General features: G+C 38.4%; 1 long non-coding RNA gene across 1 annotated transcript in view; it reads right to left on the bottom strand.

Moving 5' to 3' along the window:
* Positions 1–324: 324 nt before the first annotated feature.
* LOC115109131 (uncharacterized) overlaps positions 325–11,447 on the bottom strand; it is a 35,384-nt gene continuing 24,261 nt past the window's right edge. The window contains exons 3-7 of the long non-coding RNA XR_010461081.1: positions 6,959–7,093; positions 6,699–6,791; positions 6,324–6,476; positions 1,151–1,264; positions 325–987 (exon numbers count right to left, since the gene is read on the bottom strand). This is a non-coding gene — a long non-coding RNA (uncharacterized LOC115109131). The remainder of the gene's footprint in view (positions 988–1,150; positions 1,265–6,323; positions 6,477–6,698; positions 6,792–6,958; positions 7,094–11,447) is intronic.

Here is an 11,447-nt window from a genome sequence, read left to right as displayed (position 1 = left end):
GAACAGTTCACGGCAGACCACCCCTTCCTCTTCTTCATCAGACACAACAAGAACAACATAATCTTCTTCTCCAAGTTTTCATCTCATCTGAAGAATAACTCCAGAATAACTAAGTCAAACAAAAAATGATGTTGACATGTATTTTCTGTTTGGACAGTATCATTGTGTATGATCATGGTTCCCTCTTACACTGTTGTTATTTAGATTTAAGAGAGCTATTATCCTGTTTGTATTATCTGTTAAAAGATCAAAACAATTATTTAAAAAATACTATTTAAAAATGTGTGGTGATTTGATTATATTACAATAAGACAAAAGTTTATTTCCATGTTGGTAGAGTGATAGAAACTTTATTGGCATTTAAACATATTATTTATTTTAAACTTACAAGCAATCACAATTGATCAAATATACAGATAAATATATAAGCAAACACACTATATAATGTAACAGGGCATCATCTGGAAAATTCCAAATAAATAACATAATTTCACTTATAGTACATATTTCACAATACATGAAAATCATTGTACATTATGTTGTGTTCTAATCAATGCATTATGTTGTCAGATGAGTCCCGATATGTTCATCTCTGTTTATATCAGATTAATTCGCTGATAGTGAGGCCCAGCAGCAGAGGGACTAGGCTCAGTCTGATGGACCAAGCTGTGGCTGTTACAGGGCCTGTAGTTACAATAACAGAGGCTGTGGTTACAGTTACAGGAGCTGTGGTTACAGTTACAGGAGCTGTGGTTACAGTTACAGGAGCTGTGGTTACAGTTACAGGAGCTGTGGTTACAGTTACAGGAGCTGTCTTACAGGTGAACACATTACTGAGGTCACTAAAGCTAATCGCTGAGGGCAGCAGTTGATTCACTGAGGGCAGCAGTTGACTTATTGAGGGCAGCAGTTGATTAATGGAAATGCACACGTTGGAAGTTGTACAGCCCTTGACATTCACCGTAGTAGAATTGATGCCAGGTGTTACTGTCAAAGATAAAAACATAGTTTTCCCAACATTTAGATCTCTTGTAAAACAACTAAAAGCACAACAATTAATAGCTGCTCTGTATGAACAGCAAAATATTTTTTAGAGATGAACAAATGTTATAAGGTTTGGTATCATGAAAATAACCACAAGACAACTCACCACTGCCGCTAAAACACTGGTCTTCCACACCCAGGCAGGTCACAGTGCTGTTACACATCGTATCCCTGAAGCTGCTGCAGGAGGGACATTGTCTTCCGTTAGCCAAATTGGGGGCTGTAGGAAGAGAACAGAGATTGGTATTTGTATATACAGTATTTATTCCACATTCAGTGGTCATATATAGTGAGTATCCAAAACATATCCTGACCAGGTGAATTTAGGTGAAAGCTATTATCCCTTATTGATGTCACTAATTAAATCCACTTCAGTCATTGTAGATTAAAGAGAGAAGAAATAATAATTGTTAAACCTTGAGACAGTTTAGACATGGATTGTGTACACTGAGTATACCAAACATTGGGAACACCTTCCTAATATGGAGTTGCATCCCCCTCAATGCTTACAAATCCTTATTTAACCTGTCTCCTGAGGTACAGAGCCAAAGGTACAGTGGTATCACACAAATTGTTTAGAAATTGCAGCACTTTTTGCACACAATCCCCCAAGCTGGATGCATTTGCTCTTTAAATAGAATTTTTTTATGAACGCTAAATATACTGTACATACATTTTACATATACATTTTACAAAAACATTTTACATACATGGTACTTTTATAGTTACATAACAATAATACATGACCAAACATCAGCTCTTTAATCCCAACCCTCAGCCACTCTCAGCCCATCACACCTATCACCATAGACCTCAGCTCTTCAATCCCAACCCTCAGCCACTCTCAGCCCATCACACCTATCACCATAGACCTCAGCTCTTTAATCCCAACCTTCAGCCACTCTCAGCCCATCACACCTATCACCATAGACCTCAGCTCTTTAATCCCAACCCTCAGCCACTCTCAGCCCATCACACCTATCACCATAGACCTCAGCTCTTTAATCCCAACCCTCAGCCACTCTCAGCCCATCACACCTATCACCATAGACCTCAGCTCTTTAATCCCAACCTTCAGCCACTCTCAGCCCATCACGCCTATCACCATAGACCTCAGCTCTTCAATCCCAACCTTCAGCCACTCTCAGCCCATCACACCTATCACCATAGACCTCAGCTCTTCAATCCCAACCCTCAGCCACTCTCAGCCCATCACACCTATCACCATAGACCTCAGCTCTTTAATCCCAACCCTCAGCCACTCTCAGCCCATCACACCTATCACCATAGACCTCAGCTCTTCAATCCCAACCTTCAGCCACTCTCAGCCCATCACACCTATCACCATAGACCTCAGCTCTTCAATCCCAACCTTCAGCCACTCTCAGCCCATCACACCTATCACCATAGACCTCAGCTCTTTAATCCCAACCTTCAGCCACTCTCAGTCCATCACACCTATCACCATAGACCTCAGCTCTTTAATCCCAACTTTCAGCCACGCTCAGCCCATCCCACCTATCACCATAGACCACCCTCGTTCGGTTTCCATGTGCCATATATTTTTTAATTGTGCTGTGATGTTATACAACATTTTTTTTACCTTTCTAAACGTAAATTATCCACAGATTGTGAGCTAAAGATGAAAACCTTTCCTATGAGTATTATTATATTATTTTTTGACTGACTATGGCTTTCCAAATCGCCCAACACTGCTATTTGGACGGTTCATTTTAATTGCATGTTGTGATTTTTTTTTACCATTCCTGAACCTGTGACCAGAAAATAGCTACATAGGGGCAATAACAGAATAAATGATCTATTGGTTCTGTCTCTTCGCAGCAAGATCTACAGAGCTGAGATTGTTTTATGCCCCATATATATAGCATTCTGTTGGTGCCATGAGTTTTATATAATAATTGAAATTGAAATACTGAGTTAAACCATATGCCATGGAATTGGTACATCGAAACTCTGCTCCCATTTATTTTGCAACCGGTATGGCGCAGCTGTCAACATTTTTGTCCTCAGATGAAATTGGTATATTTTTCTATTTATGACAGTTCCTTTCAGCCAATTTGTGTCTTTAATATATGGCAGGCAAACAAATTCCCTACCTTCTCCCTTTTCCACTTGCATCCTCCATTTTTTGTGGTAGTGCTGCAATCAGTTGGTTGTAAATTTGGATTGAGCAGATATTCCCATATATTTCAATAACTGCATATGTGACATACAGTGGGGCAAAAAAAGTATTTAGTCAGCCACCATTTGTGCAAGTTCTCCCACATAAAAAGATGAGAGAGGCCTGTAATTTTCAGCATAGGTACACTTCAACTATGACAGACAGAATGAGAAAAAAAATCCAGAAAATCACATTGTGGGATTTTTAATGAATTTATTTGCAAATTATGGTGGAAAATAAGTATTTAGTCAATAACAAAAGTTTATCTCAATACTTTGTTATATACCCTTTGTTGGCAATGATAGAGGTCAAACGTTTTCTGTAAGTCTTCACAAGGTTTTCACACACTGTTGCTGGTATTTTGGCCCATTCCTCCATGCAGATCTCCTCTAGAGCAGTGATGTTTTGGGGCTGTTGCTGGGCAACACGGACTTTCAACTCCCTCCAAAGATTTTCTATGGGGTTGAGATCTGGAGACTGGCTAGGCCACTCCAGGACCTTGAAATGCTTCTTACGAAGCCACTCCTTCGTTGCCCGGGTGGTGTGTTTGGGATAATTGTCATGCTGAAAGACCCAGCCACGTTTCATCTTCAATGCCCTTGCTGATGGAAGGATGTTTTCACTCAAATCTCACGATACATGGCCCCATTCATTCTTTCCTTTACAAGGATCAGTCGTCCTGGTCCCTTTGCAGAAAACAGCCCCAAAGCATGATGTTTCCACCCCCATGCTTCACAGTAGGTATGGTGTTCTTTGGATGCAACTCAGCATTCTTTGTCCTCCAAACACGACGAGTTGAGTTTTTACCAAAAAGTTATATTTTGGTTTCATCTGACCATATGACATTCTCCCAATCTTCTTCTGGATCATCCAAATGCTCACTAGCAAACTTCAGACGGGCCTGGACATGTACTGGCTTAAGCAGGGGGACACGTCTGGCACTGCAGGATTTGAGTCCCTGGCGGCGTAGTGTGTTACTGATGGTAGGCTTTGTTACTTTGGTCCCAGCTCTCTGCAGGTCATTCACTAGGTCCCCCTGTATGGTCCTGGGATTTTTGCTCACCGTTCGTGTGATTATTTTGACCCCATGGGGTGAGATCTTGCGTGGAGCCCCAGATCGAGGGAGATTATCAGTGACCTTGTATGTCTTCCATTTCCTAATAATTGCTCCCACAGTTGATTTCTTCAAACCAAGCTGCTTACCTATTGCAGATTCAGTCTTCCCAGCCTGGTGCAGGTCTACAATTTTGTGTCTGGTGTCCTTTGACAACTCTTTGGTCTTGGCCATAGTGGAGTTTGGAGTGTGACTGTTTGAGGTTGTGGACATGTGTCTTTTATACTGATAACAAGTTCAAACAGATGCCATTAATACAGGTAACGAGTGGAGGACAGAAGAGCCTCTTAAAGAAGAAGTTACAGGTCTGTGAGAGCCAGAAATCTTGCTTGTTTGTAGGTGACCAAATACTTATTTTCCACCATAATTTGTAAATAAATTCATTAAAAATCCTACAATGTGATTTTCTGGATTTTATTTGCTCATTTTCTCTGTCATAGTTGAAGTGTACCTATGACGAAAATTACAGGCCTCTCATCTTTTAAGTGGGAGAACTTGTACAATTGGTGGCTGACTAACTTCTTTTTTGCCCCACTGTAACTCCTCCGTTTCTATTCATAATCCTATTAACTATTATAATACAATTTAAAAATAAAATTCTGTAAAGAATGTTTTTTTATTAATCAGTATATTTGAATTTAACCATAACATTCGTAGTAATATTTGTTCTATCTTTTCTGGAGGATAAAAATGACATTGTAACCAGCTTGTTTAAAGCTTTAATATTTTTAGCCCCCCAAACTCATATTCATTTTATAAATAGGCACATTTAATTTTGTCTGGCTTAGCATTCCAAATAAAATGAAATATTTTTTGCTCATATGATTGAACAAAACGAGTCATCTGGAGTAGGCATTATTAGTAAGTAAACTGTGATAGGACCAAATAGTTAATCAAGGTGATTTTTCCATAAATAGACAAGTATTTACCTCTTGCAGAATCTTATCTATTTTTGCTAACTTTCTATTGAAATTAATTGTGGTCAGTTCATTTATATTTTTTGAGAAGTAAATACCAAGTATGTCTACTTCACCATCCCCCTATTTTATTGGTAAACTACAAGATACAGTAGGGTGCATTTGCTCTTTGTTCTGGATGATATTTGTGCATCTGTATCTTTCTCACTCATCATTGTTCACGATTCATTCAGGACTATCCGTAATCATGGAGGCATCCATATTAATATAGAAGTGTTTAGAAATTTACTGTTTTTATTTAAAATAAAAGGTACTCCAAAATGACACAATATACTATTTACCATTCATTTCTATTGGGCACAAAATGATCTGAAACATAACCAAAACAAACAGAAAATGTATCCAACATGTTTGTAGAGTCACAAGCTTGATGTAATTATTTCGTGCTAGGAATATGGGACCAAATACAAAACTTTTGTCCCAATACTTTTGGTCCCCTAAAATGGAGTGACTATATACAAAAAGCTGTAATTTCAAAATGTTTCACCCAATATGGATGAAAATACCCTCAAATTAAGGCTAACAGTCTGCACTTTTAACATCATTGTCATTAAATCATTTCAAAAACAATGACACATGTGTCACTGTTCCAATACTTTTTGACTTTACTGGGCCTTTCAGCAATGTATTTCATGTCCTGATTTCAGTTGTCATAGTTTGAATAAATATACAGGTCGCTCCAAAACGTGATTTCCCTGTGTTTTATATATGTTTCTGCACTATGAGGTTGGAATAATTCTGTGCAATTGTGAAAATGAAGATAATGCCCTTCCAACGTAAGAGCTGTTTGAAAACACAGCTTGAAATTTCAGCCTGTTTTGTGAAATTTCAGCCTGTTTTGTGAAATTTCAGCCTGTTTTTGTTTATTTTTGACCATTTTAATTGAAAACAATCACATTAAGTTACTTAATTGTTACCCAGAAATGGTTTGATATTGAGATGAAAACACCTACATTTGACCTTTGAAAACCCCAAACCTAATTTAGGTAAAAGACAGTTATCTTACCAGACTGTAGAGTTTGTTTGTTGCACCCATCGATGTTACAAAATAACTGGTTAGAGGCAATGTGTAAGAAGCCCAGGTTCACTGACACTGTGGATTCACCATAGCTGAAGATTGGGGAACACTCCTTGACTACCTGGGTTGAATTGATGAGACCTGCACCAGTAACAGATAATTTACAGAACCAGAGAAAGATAGATCAATTTAGAATGTAATCTAATGAAATAGTAGCATAGAGCAATGAGTCAATTACCAATAAATATTGTACACTGTAATCTTACAGGAGGGTTTAAAAACATCCTTCTTGAGGAAGCTAACGACATCATTTAATTTGTCTTGAAGCATTATAGTGAAGTGGACAACAAACTCTAAACACACCTTTTGCATTGATGGTTGCAGTGAGACATGTTTCTCTCAAAGGGGCTGAACAGTTGACTATAAATGAGTCGTTGAAACACTGCAGCATCTCAACTGAAAAACAAGAAAATAAATAGAAAATACATACACATTAAATAAGAGAATTGAGAAATATACTGTAAAATCAATTTTGCTATGTTGAAATATCAACACATACATGTGGGAGTGATGCAGTCAAAACAAACTTTATGCACATCTCATTGTGAGGTCAGATGTGTTACCTGAGCAGAAGAGAGTGCAGATGAGAGAGAGAGTCAGGATAAGCTTCATTCTGGACAGATAGACAGGCATTTGAACAGCAGTGGTACAGTACTCTGGGCTGGTCTGGTAGACAGGCAGATGAACAGCAGTGGTATCTGGGTTGGGAGACAGGTCCTTATAAACCCATCATCCAAGGTAGGGCAGGATGGGGTAATGTCAGAAATGTTGCTGTATTTCATGTTTAACAAGTTTCTCCGCTCATGTGCCCTGGGAACATGATCATGAATGATCATGATCTATAACATGATGCTACAACGACAATACTTGAAAGTAGAGACGATTAACAACATTGCATCCTCTCCACATTGCTGGCCTGTATGACAAAGTGAAAAGAAGGGAGTCTGTGCTAAAAAAAACAACTCCAAATCATTCATTCTGTTTGCATTAAGGCTGTTAAGTAATACTGCGAGACAACACAGCAAAGACACACTTTATGGTCTAAATTGAAAACTTCAGTCTTGTGTCAAATCTAATACAACAGAAAACAGAGTGAAACCCCCTATATTTTCAAGTATTGTGACGACAGCACCATGTTTGGGTATGCTTGTCATCGGCAGGGACTGGAATGTTTGTCAGGATAAAAGGAAATATGAAAGGAGCAATGCCCAGGTAAAAAGATAAAGGAAAACCCGCCTCTGTCTTCTTGATAACCTAACCCTGGGATAGAGTTGCATTTCTTTAGCGGGACAATAATTGCACAAAATCTAATTCCAAAGAAACAACTGAATGCCTTTCCAAGAGGTGTTGAGTGTTTCTGTTCGCTCCAGTCCGTGTCCTGAATTAGATTTGCTTGAAAATCAGAGACAAGGTTTGTATGTTGCTGTCCATCAAAGATTTTCAACCAACTTTACTGAGCTTGGTAGAATATTATTCAAAATGATTGACATCTTTAATGGCTGCAAATGGTGCTTTAACCAAGTAAATGGTGCTTTAACCAAGTAAATGGTGCTTTAACCAAGTAAATGGTGCTTTAACCAAGTAAATGGTGCTTTAACCAAGTAAATGGTGCTTAACCAAGTATTTTTTGTTGTTGTTGATTATTCTTTTTTTTAAATCTTCCACTTTGAAAATGTGTAGTAGGTTGTGTAGATTGGGATGGGAAAATTCCAATGTATTCCTTTTTAGATAGAATTTTAAGGCATCTAAATGTAAAGACCATTCACTAGTTACTATATATCTGCTGCACTCCAAATTAATGTGTGGGTTTGAGTTCAGTGCAGTTTCTCTCCTGAATTCATTACATTATACTTATTTTTAGTTTTACTGTGCATTTCCTCATCAAGAAAAATAAACAAAAACTATGCTGCATTACACTTCAATAATAATACAAATATTTCTGATCACTTATGGTTTGAGTAAAATCAAAAGTGAAAATGAAGTACATTTTCTGCTGTCAATTTGGCTCTGATCCCAAATCTGTGACTTTGTCACTCCCAAATATGTTACAAGAAAAGAAAACTTATCGTCTCTTCATTTCAGCTAAATTGAAAGTGAAAATGAGAGGGGCACTCTCACATGGGCTTAGGGGTCACATGTAGCTGACTAGGAAGTGTCAGCACAGGTGAGAGGAGATTGTTTACTGTTCCTACCATCAGAGTCAAACACTAACACTTACAGATGCATTTCTTAATGTTGTATGACAATTATCTTTTATAACTACAATAAAGGGGGACATCACCAAGTCAAATATCTAGATCTGAAAATACATTTTTTATTTTATGTTTTATATCACCAAAGGAGGAATTAGGTTTAGGGGTGTCCAGTGAGATATACCTGCTGGAGCGCGTGCTACGGGTGGGTGCTGCTATGGTGACCAGTGAGCTGAGATAAGGTGGGGCTTTACCTAGCAGAGACTTGTAGATGACCTGGAGCCAGTGGGTTTGGTGACGAGTATGAAGAGAGGGCCAGCCAACGAGAGTATACAGGTTGCAGTGGTGGGTAGTGTATGGGGCATTGGTGAAAAAACAGATGGCACTGTGATAGACTGCATCCAATTTGTTGAGTAGGGTGTTGGAGGCTATTTTATAAATGACATCGCCGAAGTCGAGGATCGGTAGGATGGTCAGTTTTACGAGGGTATTTTTGGCAGCATGAGTGAAGGATGCTTTGTTGCAAAATAGGAAGCCGATTCTAGATTCATTTTGGATTGGAGATGCTTAACTTCATATGGCTGCAGGGGCAGAATTGAGTAGCTTGGATGAAAAGGTGCCCATTGTAAATGGCCAACTCCTCAGTCTCAGTTGCTAATATATGCATATTATTAGTAGTATTGGATAGAAAACACTCTAAAGTTTCCAAAACTGTCAAAATATTGTCTGTGAGTATAACAGAACTGATAATGCATTGGAAACCCTGAGGAAAATCAAAGCAGGAAGTGGCTTCTATTTTGAAAACTCCATGTTCCATAGCCTCCCTTTGCTCCATTTAAAGGGATATGAACCAGATTCATTTTCCTATCGCTTCCTCAAGGTGTCAACAGTCTTCAGACATAGTTTCAGGCTTATATTTTGAAAAATGAGCCAGAACGATAACATCGCGTCAAGTGGTCACATGAGTTTTGTTTGTGCAATAGAATTTGGACAGCCATTGTTTTCCCCTCTCTTACTGTGAAAGACATTTGCGGTTGATATACTATCTATCATGTATTTTAAAAACAACCAGAGGATTGATTATAAAAATGTTTCTGTTTCTGTGGACATAATGGAAACTATTTGGAATATTCATCTGCGTTGTCGAGACCGCTCTTTCCTGTGGATTTCTGAACATAACGCGACAAACAAACGGAGGTATTTTGGATATAAAAAAATCATCTTTATGGAACAAAACGGACATTTATTGTGTAACTGGGAGTCTCGTGAGGGAAAACATCCGAAGATCATCAAAGGTAAACGATTAGTTTGATTGCTTTTCTGATTTTCGTGACCAAGCTACTTGATGCTAAGTGTACATAATGTTTTTACGAGCGATCGATAAACTTACACAAACTTTTGGATTGCTTTCGCTGTAAAGCATATTTTCAAAATCTGACACGACAGGTGGATTAACAAAAGGCTAAGCTGTGTTTTCCTATATTGCACTTGTGATTTCACAAATATAAATATTTTTAGTAATATTCATTGAATGTGGCGCTATGCAATTCAGCGGTTGTTGATAACAATTATCCCGGTAACGGGATTGCAGCCATAACAACTAAGGGTGTGCTAAAGTTATCTTCAGTAGTAAACAGCGGCTGTTGTGGCTTTTGATAGTCATGTTGGCTTGCGGGGATGACGCAAAAATGAATGCATTCAGTTGTACAATTGACTAGGTATCCCCCCTTACCCAGTCCCTGCTCTTTATTGTTCTTAATCTGCGAAAAAAGCGGTACACCTCGTGAAGAGAGCCTGTACGCTAAAATGAGTTGCATTATGAGCGCTGTACGTTACGTCATGACACGTCACAATTTAACGTACAGCGCCAGAAAAGGTTCATTTTTTCACATTTTCTCCAATACTATCGGTCATTATAATGTCATTCAACGCTTGAGTAGAAACGTAGTACAGGCCCCAGTCGCCACAGTCCCATTGGTTTTCATTGCAGCCTCGTGCAGAGGTTGCACAAATTTTTACAGAATGGGGTTAGTCAACAGTAGCTAGCTAGCTATATGTCTTAACAAAAGACTCCACTATGCAAGTAACCATTTCAATAGAATGTTCAGGATCTCAATGCGACAACTGCTGATAGACGTAGCTGGTAAATTCGCTCTGGCTATCTACTCTGATTTCAGAGAACTCTCATCTGAGTGTGCTAGAGTGCAGAATAACTGACACATTTTTGAACGCTCTACACTTGTTGTATTTGGTGTATGTGACAAATATAATGAGATTTGATGTTTAGTGGTTGCTTTGCATAAAACTAAAGGCACCACCACTCTATACTCATTGATCCTATATAGTCAGATCTTGGTCACTTAACACAGGCAAGACATGTCAGCAGAAAGTTGAACTTCAGGTAATACTGGGCCATCAAGAACAGTAAAGGAAGAAGTCAGAACAAGTACAGAGGGGAACAATGAGACACTGTGCTCCAAAAACACAAATGTTAAAGCATGTTCATTCCATTCCACGACTGTGGAATTTATTATAAAACAGCAAGAGTCGTGGAATGGAATGAACATGCTTTAACATTTGTGTTTTTGGAGCACAGTGTCTCATTGTTCCCCTCTGTACTTGTCCTGACTTCAACAGTCTTTATAAAAGGTTCCAGGCTTGTTTTTTGAAAAATGAACAAGTACTTGTAGTTTTTCCAAGGTGTCCCTCATTAGTCTTTACAACTTGCAGACTTGTTTACGTGCTGCTGTGCGTTTTGTTGCTAACCATACTCTGCTACCTGACAACATTACGTTTTTTTTTTTCAATTTAAAGTTTTATTAAGTTCTTTTGTTTTTCAATCAACCAACAAAACACATTC

Source organism: Oncorhynchus nerka, linkage group LG25, assembly GCF_034236695.1.
Source record: "Oncorhynchus nerka isolate Pitt River linkage group LG25, Oner_Uvic_2.0, whole genome shotgun sequence".
Classification (NCBI taxonomy): domain Eukaryota; kingdom Metazoa; phylum Chordata; class Actinopteri; order Salmoniformes; family Salmonidae; genus Oncorhynchus; species Oncorhynchus nerka.
This window is presented reverse-complemented; position numbering and strand designations above follow the sequence as displayed.